Genomic DNA, 14853 nt, shown 5'->3' with positions numbered 1-14853 from the left:
ATCGGATGGACAAACTGTCATGGAGACACCGTTCCAGTAAACATATGCAGCTATACCACATAAACATAAAGATAAAATCATCAGATAACAATCCTGGACTTTGGCTGTCAGCTGAGGTGAGCTCTCTGCCGTTATATAGTTAATGTAAAATACTTTCTAAACATTCTGACATTCAACAACTCCAGGCAAGTTCAGTCTAACCTGGCTCCCCGAGGGTCTCTGTGTGTTACCATTAGTCTGGGTCTGTTGGGGTCCCTGGGGGCCACAGTCCCCTGGTTTTGACTCCTGCCAGACGGAGTCTTTGCTCTGGGCCCAGGCCCGCCGCCGCACACAGGCCATGCTCATCGACTTCAGTCTGGGATCTGAGGATCAATGGAGCATGAAGTCATCGATCGGGTTGGGCAGGTATTTAACGCAACAAACACAGCTGAGTCAGAACAAACACACACAGCAGGTGAGCAGCTGAGGCATCACATGAGTCCTCATCCTGCATATCTGGGACGGCTAACTGTTGTTTCTGACAGTTATAAAGACAGAACTGAAGGACCAGCATTAATGCAATATCAGACTGAACTGCAATATACCCAAAAACTCACAGGAAAGAGATAAATCTGCATGAATGCTTCGAATTTATGCCACCAGTAACAACAAACCATTAAAACCAGTGGTACCAGTTAATCAGCACCACCTTCCCTTCACCATTTTTATAGTGAATGTAAAACAACACCACAAACATATATATTTATAAAAGTTATAAACGTGGCATAACATGTTTGTCTGTATTTCTAGTTCATTATTTCAATGGTTTATCAATTCCATAAATTATTTCAAATTTTATCCATTCATTTAGCAAAAATGTATCAAATGTATACTTTTAGCTCAGTTTATTTTTTGCTATTTATATTTTAACAGTTTTTTTAATTTAATTAATTTTAATTTTTAATTAATTTAATTTATTTAATTATAGAGGCTGTTGAAGACGACCCACCTGTAGCGGCGCTGGTTTCCATTCCCAGAGCTCCACTCTCCATTTCTGATCAGTCAGAGAAGACTGACGACTCTACAGCGACATCAGCAACAGGTACCTCACCTGCACAGACACACACAATCCTTCATAGTTAGTGGCTTATTTAACAGAGACGGCGCATATTAACAAAGATTTTGCCTGTTTTTCATCTCTGGACAGAAAAAACTTAAAGGGGAAAAAACATTGAAAACAACAAGAAAAACAGAGAAGACTTTTACAGACATAGCACCACAGAGAAGTCGGTTTTAAGGGTTTTTACAAATAACTCGTGAATTGACCACCCCTGACCACCCACTGGCTGCAGTCATTCTCTGAAATCCATGTTTTCTTGCCATTTTTGCTGAACTTTGCATTTCCCCATTTCCTAGTTCTCCTCTACTTTCCAAACATGCAATTTTTGGCAATTGTACCCGACCGGCTGGAGCAATTTTTGCAATGGTTCGGCATGTTTACGCAGATGCACATATCTGACGAATCACAGTCTACATTTATATATTATCAAATATTTTTCTTGAAAATAGCAGAAAGAATTTTTAATGCCACTAAGAATGCCATTTAAGGCCTTAATGTTTGCAAAATCAATTTAATGACAATTAATGCTTTTTAATGCCCTGCAGAAACCCTGTGTTTACTCCCAACAGGAGCCTCTGACCTCACTGGGATCTCCAACACTGCCAGAATGAGACGTGATTTCCAGAGGAATTTCTATGGAAGAGACGTGGAGGGAGATGAGCTGGAGTAAAAAGGAACAGGAGGAAGGGAGATAGTTTGGAGAGATATATGAAGTTTCACACAGCTAGGGAACACTTTATTACTTTTACATTCTATATTCCTTATTTCTAAATAAATGACTTAACTCTTGATTTTTTTGTTTATATTATTATTTAAGGATAAGGATAAGGATAAACTTTATTGATCCCACAGTGGGGAAAGTTCACCGTTACAGCAGCTCCAAAGAAAAAGTATAAAGGCAGTGCAGGAATAGATAAGAAAAAGAAACAGTGCAAAACTTGCAGAAAAAAAAACATTATATACAGATGATTTTTGGCTGAGGTGAACAGACAGCAGAATGCAGTGAAGAAACACTCAGAATGGGTCTGATAATGATCTACCAGACTGAGCCTGGACAGCATCTCTGTAAAGAAGTTAGAAACAAAATTCTAAGCTGAAGCTTGTGTGTTTGATTGTGTTGGACATTAGAGCTCATCAATACGACTAACACGCAGATATCTGTGTGTAATCTCAGCTGGGCTCAGTGTGGGTGTGTTGGTCATTAATAATAAAGGAATCTTCTCAGCTTCTCATCTCACTACTAAACATCCTTCCACCGTTTCATCCCTCAAACCAGCAAACAGTTTGTTAGCAGCCAAACACTTCCAGTAGCAGCTCTAAATTAAAAATGAAGTGGACTTATGGCAAATACTTCCTGAGCAGTGGAGTTACTGAAGCTATCTACAGTGTGCATAGAATCCTATTACAGCTGGAACTAAAACAACCACTGACGAAGGTAGAAATGTAGAGATGTTCACATTTATGAAAATGTTTATTATGAACATTCTCAGCATGTTTAAAAGTTCCTCCCTGCATGTGCAAATAATAACAGAACCACACTGAAGTCATTAAACTGCTGCACATCAGCATCCTTCTCTATCCCACATAAATAATAAAATAAACAAAAACAATTTAATTGGAAAATGTATAATGTATGGTTTTTGTGTGTTTCAGATAGCCTAGAACTGCGGTTCCCAAACTATTTGGCTTGGAGTCCCCCTATAAGACGCACCTCACCCCTAGAATTTTGCATTTTGCAGACGGTCCCTGTTCACTCGTCGCACAGCCTGCTGCTCATAGACATCAGTCATTTCTGCAGCTTGAAAGACAGTGACCTTTGATTAAACTGGGCTTGTAGCATATTGTCTACCTTACAACGGTGGAAAAGAGGCATCGTTTATGTTTAGACAACGTATATTTAATGAGTTATTGATGCCGGAAGTCCGAATCTGTGAATGTCTTCCAACTTTACCGAACTGTGTTTTGTTTCCTGACGTCGTAATTCGCTGGCTTCATGCTGTCATTTACGAGCATTTCACCACAAATAACATAATTTTGTCTTGTCCTTTAATAAAACCAAATTTAAGGTAACTCTCGAGGTATAGCCGGAGTTTTTAGGTACTGATGAATCTTCACCAGTTTTGCGTTTTTCAAACATCGTTCCCGTCAGTAATTTTCTAACTGCACACAGAAATAATAAATCGGGATGAGCGAGCGAGAAACCAGAAGAAAGCGTGGAGAGAAGTTGAAAGATCAAGGAGGTGTGGCCATCGAAGTAGCATAAATGTGTTTCAAAAATGTTTTATAGGTAGACTTATGATGACACAGTGAGTCTGTTACTCTGATTTTATCCAGAATTGGAAAATCTAATTTTTATAACCTCAGCCTCTGAGCAGACAAAGCTTTGCCCCCCTCTGATCTCTGGCGTCCCCTCTATGGGGGCACGGACCCCAGGTTGGGAACCACTGCTCTAGAAGATGTGTTTGACGCTATCTTTGGGAGCACTTGAAGGCCATGGTGTATCAGGTGAAGATACGAGACATAAATCATCTCGGAACGTATCACCAACGCCATTACAAGCAGAACTTAAACTGTGCTAATTCAAGTTCATCAAATATAGATATATAGGTAGATATAGATATATATATATATATAGATATATATAGATATATAAAAGTCATATTTCCCACCAAGACGGCCAACGTGCTGTTTAGCGTCTTCCATTTAGAGTTGCTTGGTTCTGCCACTACCAGAACAACATGCGCTACGGTAAGTCTACTTGGACAAACTGCCCAAAATGCGTTGCCGAATTTTGAGTGATTGTGCGCTGCAGATGGAATAACTGCATTGAAATCACATTAACCCTCGTGTCGTTTTAACGTTTGAAAATGTGGGAAAAAAAAAAAAATATTTTCACAGTGAAACTTCTGATGTCCACATTTTCAACATTTTTGGGAAATTTTTTAACATTTTTTGGTGGAAAAAAAGAAATGTTAAAAATGTTTCTTAAGAACATTCACAAAAAATCAACCAAAAAACAGCGAATATCGCTGGATTTTGGTTGATTTTTCTTGTGAATGTTCTTAAAGACAATATTAGAAGTTTTACTGACATATATGTAATCACTTTAGATATTTTTAGGATTTTTTTTGGAAGATATTTACTCATTTTTTGAAAATATTTACAAGAATTTTCTTGCCAAATTTGGGGGATTTTTTAAATACAACTTTTAAGGGAAACTTTTAAGGAATTACTGGAATTTTCTTCCTTAAGGTTTGGCAAATTTTCAGAAATTTGAGGAATTTTTTTTGCGGAATTTTTGGATTTTTTTCAGACAAGGAAACAATATTCCTTGGTGCCTGTAAATGAGGACAACAGGAGGGTTAATCGTGATTATGGATAAATCTGCATTAACGCATTCATTTTGACACATTATATTTTCAGACTCCACGTTGTGGGTTGGAGAGACAGAATGAACTCTTACCGATAACATTTATCACATTCACATGCTTATTGGAAGAGACACTTGAAGTTCAAATCTTAAGCAGCTACTATAAATATATATGAACTACACTCACACACAAACCTTTGAGCACTTGAGAAAAAGTTGTATTTTGGGCAGAACAAAGTTTTAGAATTAGAGGTACGAGGACACGAAGTCATATTTTGGGTGGAATAAACCTTTAAAACTCTATGTTAGGTGGACTGTACTGTATATATCTTACCTCTTTTGCATGTGTTGGAATTCTTCATATAGTTTTGTTTTATATGTACATCTGATTTTATTATTTATTGTTGTTAATTTAGCTTGTTTCAATGCACCGTCCAGTGGCAGCGACTGACATTTTCATGCCCCCATGTATGATGACAATAAAGCTATTCTACGCTAATAACAGTTACCTCATCTGTTATACTTCCTGAATTCATATATTTATTGGAAGAGATGCTTGAAGGTAAATTCAAGCAGTTACTATAAATATACAGTCTGGAGTTACTAGAGTCTCCAACCTGTCATATTTGGCAAACAGCTCAAATAATCCGTAATTATGTGTAAAATTTAAGCCATCATAAAAATCCCCATCACTGAACACTCATTAACAATGGTCTCAAAAAATATTAGCATTTCATGCAAAAACAATCTGTCAAAGCAGTGATGATTGAGATGAAATAGTTCTTTAGACTGATTGATTTGAGGCGTAACGGCCCATAAATGACACCAAAGGGAAAATTCCATCCCGCCGTTCAGACACCTGAGCTGGCATCGAGTCAACAAGCTGTGAAAACTAAAGCAGCGAAGTGGAAGTCAAACATCACGAGGAGAAGCTGGAAGAGGAGGAAGAGGATGGAGAGGAAGAAGATGAGAGGAGCCAAATGTGAATGAGAACATGTGAAACAGGAAACGAGTGTTTAGAATGATGAACAGAATGACTTCCTGTCCGAGTGAGGAGACAGACAGTTTATTTTTAGATTCCTCTCTGATGCAAAACCAACCGGAATGTCAGAAAACAAAAACAACAACAACAGAGTCGACTGCTGCAGCATCAGAGACAAACGATGCACAGATCAGATGTTCAGTCGAACTCTTTAAGACCTAAAGAGGTTTTAGAGTCACTGAAGGACAACAGAGCATCCAGAGCTGAGCCGAGCAACGAACCGTGATGCTTTTTACGATTTTCATACAACTTTAATGACTTTCTTGCACAAACAATTCACAAACTAAAGAAAACGGCAACAGTTTCACACGCTTTCCTGAGCTAACATCTTCCCTTGTTTGTCCGAACGGAAACATATTTATGGTTTTACAGGATCTTTAGTGATGCATGAACTAAACTATCTACATCTGTGGATAAAGGAGACTGGTATCAACTCTCATTTTTGCAGCTGGATGTTCTTACAGCTGCATTTTTGTTTTGTACTTTATCAGCCTTGGTTTAGAATTAAACGATTATTTGAAATAAAACTCTTATTTCTGCAAACTCTGGTTTCAGTCGGCACTTTATGCTGCGGCATAAATGTCACAGAAAACAAAGAAAAAGTGGCAAATGGTCCTAATTAGGAAGCTAGAACTGAGAAACATTCTGTAGTTTTATTTGAAAAAGAGCATTTTCAGTTCATTAGTTATTGAAATAGCTGCAAACTTTCACAACTGACGTGATTAATTATTTATTTCTGCTGTGTTTTTTAGACGTCCAGGTAAAAATTTAACATAATAATCAGAGTTTTAATGACTAAATGTCAGCATGGAGTTAAAACTCATAGACATAGACATACCCAAGTATAGAAAAAAATTACATAAAAAAAGACACACACACACACACACACACATATATACACACAACCTATTTGGGTCTTACAGGGTTAAATGCTGCTGCATCAACTCTTCACAAGACTTTGCTGTTTTCACCTGCAAATTATACATCTAATAATCAGCAGCTATTCATTGTTGAACATGTTTTTTATAAAGAAAAAATACATTTTGGTTCCAGCACACACATATACGAACAACAATCAGCCCCTAAAACGAAACATAAAAGAACCAATTCTAGTTACTGGTCAGAAAACACATTTTTATAACTGCAAAATTATAACAAAAATGTACAGAATGTTAAAATCTGATCGAACTATTCACACAAAACCTTATTTTTTTTTTAATATAGAAAAGAATTCTGGCAATTATTGCACATTTTAATTATGTAACTATTTGAAAATAAACATTGTCAGGTATTTCAGGGATTATTTACTCTAAAAACAGAAGTAAAATGATTAAATGCGATGCTGACGACTAACTCATAGAGAGAAATTTATTATCAGAGGAAGACGGCTGCAGATTGAGCCTGGAGATGTAACTCATCACAATATTGGAAGAATGTTCTGAATATTATCTGATGTAAGCAAAGCATGAATCTACGTTAGGTGATAAACTATTTAGAAATGTGGAGGGTTTCTGTCTTGGCCTGTTTTATGTCGCTGTTAACTGAGGATGACCCACTGACTGCAGGAATATTCAGCTGACTGTTAAGGAAACCTGTCGACCGAAACACAAACCAGATCCCGAGTGGAACCTGCACCGATGCGACCGTCCACTGTTTCTGCTCCAGCAAAACGCAGGCAAAGACTTTAACGTTTGTTTTTGGGATTAATGTCAAAAATAGTCGCCTCAAAGACAGAACAGTGATAACAGAAGCATCAGAGAGGTGTTTTATGAAACAAACATGAAAAATTAAGGTGGAAAATAACTCTAAAATCCATTTAGGTATACATAAAACAACTCTTCTAAATATGGAAAAGAGATGAAGAGATTGAAATCAACTATTTATATTGAATTTGAATCTAATTTCATGGAACTTTAACAAATACTTTTTACTCGACTACATTTACTTGATCACATTAGTTACTAGTTATAAATTAAGATTATGCAAACAAAACATAAACAATCAAAACATGAATGACATAAAGAGATGGAAAATATCTACATATATTCAATTTGACACATCACCACTTAAATTTGAGTATTTTAATTCCAGTGAGTTACGTTTACTTTATGACTTTAATTATTAATTACAAATTAGGATTCTGCAAACATAATATATGAATTTACATTATAAAAATGAAAAAATATGAAGAGACGGAAAATAATTACATATATTGAATTTGACATACTTGCACTTTACTTAAATATTTTAATTTCATGGACTTCATTTATGTAAGAATTTAACTTTTTCCATTTACTCGATCATTTCCGTTACAAAATAAGATTTTGCATATAAAAAAAATATACATTTCCTTTTAGATATAAAAAAGAGATGAAAGAAGGAACATAATTTCATAAATTTTTTCCTCGACTACATTTACTTCTTTACTCTAGTTACATATTAAGATCCTGCAAACAAAACAAATGAGATGAAGAAAGTATTTTAATTTTAAACTTTATTCACAGGACAAAATTGTGTTTTTTACTCCACTACATTTACTTCATCACTTTAGTAAGTGGTCTCACATTTAAAGTCTGCATCACAGCATATAAAACTACTTTTAATATATGAAAAACGGATGAGGAGATGGAAAGATGGAAGCAGATTTTAAGACTCAAAGGCTTCTTTTTTGGAATCAATGTGATCAATAGTCGCCTGAATTTAGGTTTAAGAAGCTTGAATCTAATTTATTAATCGACTAAATGTTGGAGTTCAGTATCTGACTTTAGATTATGGAAGAATATTTATTTAGCTGCACTCATTAGTCTGGTAATCCATTCGTTAATTAAAAGAGAATTAGTCATCAGCTGTTCTGATAACTGATGAGTTCTTTCAGATCTTTTAGAAACAAAAAAAAGCCAAACCTTTCCTTTGTCGTCGGCTGTATGATAGTAAACTGGAAATATTGACGATACTTCAGTAAAACTTTGAGCTGTGGAGAACTATAAGAAGCATTTTTCACCATTTTGTCACATTTCACAACATTTAACCGACTAAATGTTGAAGTTCAGTATCTGACAAGTCACTTCTGAATACGGAAGAATATTTCTTCTGCTGCACTCATTAGTCTGGTAATTTATTAGTTAATTAAAAGCGAATTAACCTTAAATATTTGAGGTTTTGAACTGAAAATTTAATAAACGTTTTGCACCATTTTGTGACATAACTATTAATTAATTACCTATAAATGAGTTTAATGGACACGAGCAACGCAGCTTGTTTGTCAACACGCTCTTACATCACACACGCGCGCGCGCGCACACACACACAGTACTGACCTTACAGATGCTGATCTGTCATGTGAACCTCCTCCAGTCTAATAAACTCCATGAATCTGACCTAAAAGCAGCTCAGACTGAATAAATCTCCTCTAAACCTGCTTCTGTCTTTCTGTCTTTCTATCTCTGTTCTGTCTCAGATCAAACCAACTTGCTGATCCAGTTCTCTGGTTCCTGCTCAGTGGGGCTCCACTGACAGCGGCTCACTAAAACCCTCCACAACGACAGCAGCGGCCTCTCAGCGGGCAGAGCGGCGGCCAGCGTCCCGGTAACTCACCGTCATGGTCCTCCGCAGTCCGCGTCTCTGCTCCCGAACTGTCACAAAAAGAGTCCAAACTTTTCTAAAAACACTCCAACATTCCTGCTTCCGCTTCCTGAAAGCAGCAGCGGCGTGGAGGAGGAGGAGGAGGAGGATGGAGGTGTGTCTTCTGGAGGCCGCAGCGGACCAACAGCGACACCTGGCGGACATCAGCTGTTCTTACATCAGCTGTTCTGACATCAATTGTTCAGACGTCAGCTGTTCTTACATACATGTTCATACGTACATGTTCATATATGTTCTTACATGTTCAGCAGTCCAGTAGTCTAGGTTTACTCCTGATCATATTGACAAGAAATTTAATGTAAATAAATAAACACATAAAAATTAATTAAATAATACATAAATATTTATTAATTCTGAATTTTTACTTTATTTTATTTTTCATTTATTTATTTAAATCAAATTCTTTTTCAGCAGTCAGCATCACTTTTTGGTTATTTTATAAATAAATAAATAAAATAAGTTCATAAAGAACACATGAAGTAACCCAAAATTCAGGAATATGATATAAATATATACATAAATATGTAATAAATAAATACATACATACACATAAGTTCATAAAGAACACACAGAGTAACCCAAAATTGATGCTTATGTATGGCTGAAAGTAATTTAAGGTAAATAAATAAATGAATGAATAAATAAATAGAAATAAAATAAATAAAATAATGTAAATAAATAAATGACTAATGAAATAAATAAGGAAATCTAAATTGATTAAATAAAAGTATGAATAAATAAATAAAAGAAGTTTGTAAAGTACACATAAAGTAACTCAAAACTGATGCTCATGAGCTGCTGAAAGGGATCTGATAGAAATAAGTCAATAAATAAATAAAAGAAGTTCATAAAGTACACATGAAGCCTGTATCTGGGTATGTAGGACCGGTAGTCCAGAGGTAGTGATGGTGGTTTGGAACCTGGAGAGTGCAGGTTCAATCCCCCACTCTGCTCAAGCTTTTTTTTCACATTTGGGCAAAAAGCTCTTTGCGCTCTTTGCGCTCTTTGCGCTCTTTGCGCTCTTTGCGCTCTTTGCGCTCTTTGCGCTCTTTGCGCTCTTTGCGCTCTTTGCGCTCTTTGCGCTCTTTGCGCTCTTTGCGCTCTTTGCGCTCTTTGCGCTCTTTGCCTTTTTCAGGCAACTTCTTACTTTCGCAGGAACCACCCTTCAACTCCAATCCACTGACACTCCACACCACAGACCACAACCTTTCCACTCCACTATCATCCTCCACAAGGTTCCCAGTGGGGATTCGAACCATGACCCTCCACATGACAGACACACAACCTATGTGTGAGCTATCTTTCACACAAGGTCCTTCGTGGACTTTGTTGTAATGATGGTTGAAAGAGGTTGTCATACAGCCAAAGTATGTATATATTGTAAATAAAGCTGCTGTAACAATGTAAATTTCCCCTGGAGTGGGGAGAAATAAAGAACTTTATCTTATCTTTATCTTATCTTAAAAAGTGTCAAAAGAGCCCTGGGCTGGATTCGAACCAAAAACCTCCCAGATGAGAGGCAGACAACTTACCACTGCGCTATCCTTCCTACTGGGTGTAACTGTTAGTTTTCGTAAATGATGGTACACAAAACTATTAAGGAGGTGAAGATAATAAAGGTACTAAGGTGGATTTCAACCGGGGACCTTCAACATGCCAGGCAAAAAACTTACCTCTACACCACCTGTCCTACAAGATGCTGCTCTAACTTTGCTTAAATGATGCTAGCAATTAGTACTGGAGCATCCAAAGGACACATAAAAAGTGTGAGTGGGGATTTGAACCATGGACCTTCAACATGTGAGGCACAGAACTTACCTCTGCACCACATTTCCTACAAGGTGTTGTTGTAAATTGGCTTAAAGGATGGCATCAATCAGTACTGGAGCAATCAAAGGACAAATAAAAGGTGTGAGTGGAGATTTGAATCATGTGAGGTACAGAACTTACATTGTAGGTTTGTTTCTGAGACTGAATACACCCAATCTCATCTGATCTGCAAAGCTAAGCAGGGTTGGGCCTGGTTAGTATTTGGATGGGAGACTACCTGGGAATACCAGCTGCTGTAAGCTTTTTACTTCTCCTCACAACCTGAACAAGACACTGCTGGTCATTCACTAGAGACAGCTATCAACTAAAACCTCTTGGTTTCTTTATTATACACTCTATGAGGTGGATAAGCTGCAGCTCATGCTGATTTATTGCTGGTTCTGGTTGGAGCCAAAGAACAAAGGCGTCACCTGTTGGAGCAGCTGATGTCCTGCAGCCTCTTCACCACAGAAAGCCTCTGATAGCTTCAATTCTTTACACTCTGACTGCAAGACACCAATCACATAGGAACATATACATGTGTGGAACAAAGAGCTGAGCTGACACTCAACATGTGTTTGACCATTTATTGATAAAGACATTCAAACATGTCTAGAGATAGAACACCAACGCACGGTGTAAGAAAGGTCAGAACAGACTTCACCTGCTCAGGAAACTGAGGTCCTTCGGGGTGCAGGGAGCAATACTGAGGACCTTTTATGGTTGTGTGGTGGTATCAGCCATCCTGTATGGAGTGGTCTGCTGGAGCAGCAGCATCACGGCTGCAGACAGGAAGAGACTAAAGAAACTGGTTAAGAAAGCAAGCTCTGTCCTGGGCTGGTGTTAGACAGGAGGATGATGACAAAGCTGTTGTCTATCATGGAGGACATCTCCCACCCCCTGCAGGAAACAGGACCATCACCAGCAGCTCCTTCAGGGACAGACTGCTTCACCCACGATGTTTGAAGGAGGTCCTTCCTTCCTGCAGCAGTCAGACTGTGTTCAATCAAGCCTGCTCCCAGTAGTTCAGATCACCCATGAAGTAACTGCAATAAAATGTAAATAAGTCAATATGTGCAATTTCACAAGGTTTTTTTTTTTTAACAAGCATTTCTATTTCTTCTCTAAGGAGAAAGCATCTATTTATATCTGTGCACTGAGTGCTGCTTTTCTTTTTACTTTTTTTCCTATCTGCTACTGCCACACTGAAAATTTCCCCACTGCAGAATCTACCTATCCATCCATCTATCTATGGTCCATCTACCTCCCTACCTATCCATCCATCCATCCATCCATCCATCTCTCTCACGGGTGTGGGGGTTGATTCACCTGTTCTCAATCACCTTAATCCACGAAGGCCCGGTTCTTCATTCTTCCGCTCTCTGCCAGACCAGAGACTTTGAAACCAGAACCTTTCTCCTACAATTAGTCTGGTTTCCCCTTTTTGTTTTCACCTTGGTTTAGTTATCCTTTCTGTGTTGGTTTTAGTTTCATTCGTTAAATAAACTCCTTGTAATCTTTGACCTGTGTCTGCAGATGTCCTGTGACACCAATGATCCCATCTGATATTTAGCATGTTTTCAATTATTGGTCCCATTTCTTAAAAAAAAAAAAAAAAAAAAAAAAGCCCCCTGAAATCTGATCAGATAAATGAATGTGAAACTACTTTGGGTCTGCTGCAGCTGCCTCCCTCTGATCTTGTTCCTGCCCACAGCACAATCTGATCAGTGAAACACTGAAGGACAACTTCAGCATGTAAAACATAAATAAGCAAAGGCTGCAACTCGTGATTATTTTAATTTTAACTTAACTTTATGTGCTGTTCAAAAACTTTATTTTTTCTGCAAATGTGTAGTGATTCCAAATCTTGGTTATTGATCTCCTTGATTACAAAAAAAAATCTGTATCGACCCGGAAAAAAACCAAACATGTCAGGCACCCTATGATGTTAACTGTTTGCCTGAATGTTTTTGTTTAAAATCCTCAGTAATAACCTTTGACTGGTTGCTCTTAACCCTGTAAAACTCACTGCTGCAAAAATACAACATCAGCTTATTTTTTAATTACTATTTTCTATTATATATATCTGAAATAAACCCTAATCTGGGGTCTGACAGCAGCGTGAGGTCAAAGAAGCTGCCATCAGCTGCTGCACTTCTGTCCGTCCAGCAGATGGAGCCATGGAGCTGCAGTGAAGTGAAGAGCAGCACAAGGCAACCACCACTTCCATCCACTGACGCATTCAATTTGACTGACGCTAATGTTTTATTGACTTCCAACCACTAAACCAATAAAAGCTGCAAGCAGCGTTGGACGGTCCTCGCATCCGAGCGGCCCGACTGGCCCACGCATATCCACCAGGAGGCGCTGCAACTGAGAGAGTAAAGTTTCAGGCAGATTGGAGCATGTACAGGCTACTTACACAGCACTTCCTGTTTCATGGCGAGAAATCCAAAATGGCCGCCAAGTGGTGCAAAGATGTGATTAGGGCCGGACTCTGATCATACATGTAAAATTTCAGGCAGATTGGAGCATGTACAGGCTGGTTACACAGCACTTCCTGTTTCATGGCGAGAAATCCAAAATGGCCGCCAAGTGGCACAAAGATGTGATTAGGGCCGGACTCTGATCATGCATGTAAAATTTCAGGCAGATTGGGGCATGTACAGGCTGGTTACACAGCACTTCCTGTTTCATGGCGAGAAATCCAAAATGGCCACCAAGTGGCACAAAGATGTGATTAGGGCCGGACTCTGATCATGCATGTAAAATTTCAGGCAGATTGGAGCATGTACAGGCTGGTTACACAGCACTTCCTGTTTCATGGCGAGAAATCCAAAATGGCCGCCAAGTGGCACAAAGATGTGATTAGGGCCGGACTCTGATCATGCATGTAAAATTTCAGGCAGATTGGAGCATGTACAGTCTGGTTACACAGCACTTCCTGTTTAATGGCGAGAAATTCAAAATGGCCGCCATGTGGCGCTATGACTGTGAGTGTATATCAACCTATGGACGTGATTAGGGCTGGACTCTGATCACACATGTATAATTTGAAGCAGACTGGAGCATGTACAGGCTAGTTAGACAGCACTTCCTGTTTCATGGCAAGACATTCAAAATGGCCGCATTCCGCTGGTAACTATGGCCACGCCCTCAGACTTTTGCGGAGCATTTTGATAACTTTTGATCAACCATGACTGGTGTCCATCCTGACCAAATTTGAGCTCTCTCGTGGTTACGCTGTTTGAGGTTATAGCTTTTGAAAATGTCCAAAAATGACAAAATTGTCCAAAATATGAATCATATTTCAAAATGGCCGCATTCCGTGGCTCGCCATTTCCACGCCCTCAAACTTTTGCAGAGCGTTTTGATAACTTTTGATCAACCATGACGGGAGTACATCCTGGCCAAGTTTGAGCTCTGTCGGGGTTAAGCTGTTTGAGTTTATAGCTTTTGGAAATGTCCAAAAATGACAAAATTGTCCAAAATATGAATCATATTTCAAAATGGCTGCATTCCGTGGCTCGCCATTTCCGCGTCCTCAGACTTTTGCGGAGCGTTTTGATAACTTTTGATCACCCATGACTGGAGTACATCCTGGCCAAATTTCAGCTCTCTCAGGATTACGCTGTTTGAGTTTATAGATATCAAAAAATGTCCAAAAATGACTCATAATTCAAAATGGCCGACTTCCTGTAGCATTATGGGTAATGATGCAAGAAGCTTTTTTGTGCGTCTTGATGAGTTACATATGTGTACCGAATTTCAGAAGTCTAGGTCAAACACTGTCCGGGGGCTGAATTTTCTTAATTTTCTAGGGGGCGCTATTGAGCCATTTTGGCACGCACGCGTGCCATTTCCCTAAAATATCAAATTTTTCGCCGGTTC

The 14853-nt window shown here is 38.4% G+C and overlaps 1 long non-coding RNA gene across 1 annotated transcript; it reads right to left on the bottom strand.

The window, feature by feature from the left end:
- Positions 1–215: 215 nt before the first annotated feature.
- Positions 216–9230, bottom strand: LOC129350068 (uncharacterized). The gene is made up of 3 exons (XR_008603290.1): positions 9106–9230; positions 989–1090; positions 216–362 (listed from the first exon to the last, which is right to left on the bottom strand). It is a non-coding gene; the product is annotated as an uncharacterized LOC129350068 (long non-coding RNA).
- Between the last annotated feature and the right edge of the window lie 5623 nt (positions 9231–14853).

The sequence above is a fragment of the Amphiprion ocellaris genome, chromosome 11 (assembly GCF_022539595.1).
Source record: "Amphiprion ocellaris isolate individual 3 ecotype Okinawa chromosome 11, ASM2253959v1, whole genome shotgun sequence".
In the NCBI taxonomy this organism is placed as follows: Eukaryota; Metazoa; Chordata; class Actinopteri; family Pomacentridae; genus Amphiprion; species Amphiprion ocellaris.
The sequence above is the reverse complement of the archived record's forward strand: the minus strand, read 5'-3'. Positions and strand labels throughout refer to the sequence as shown.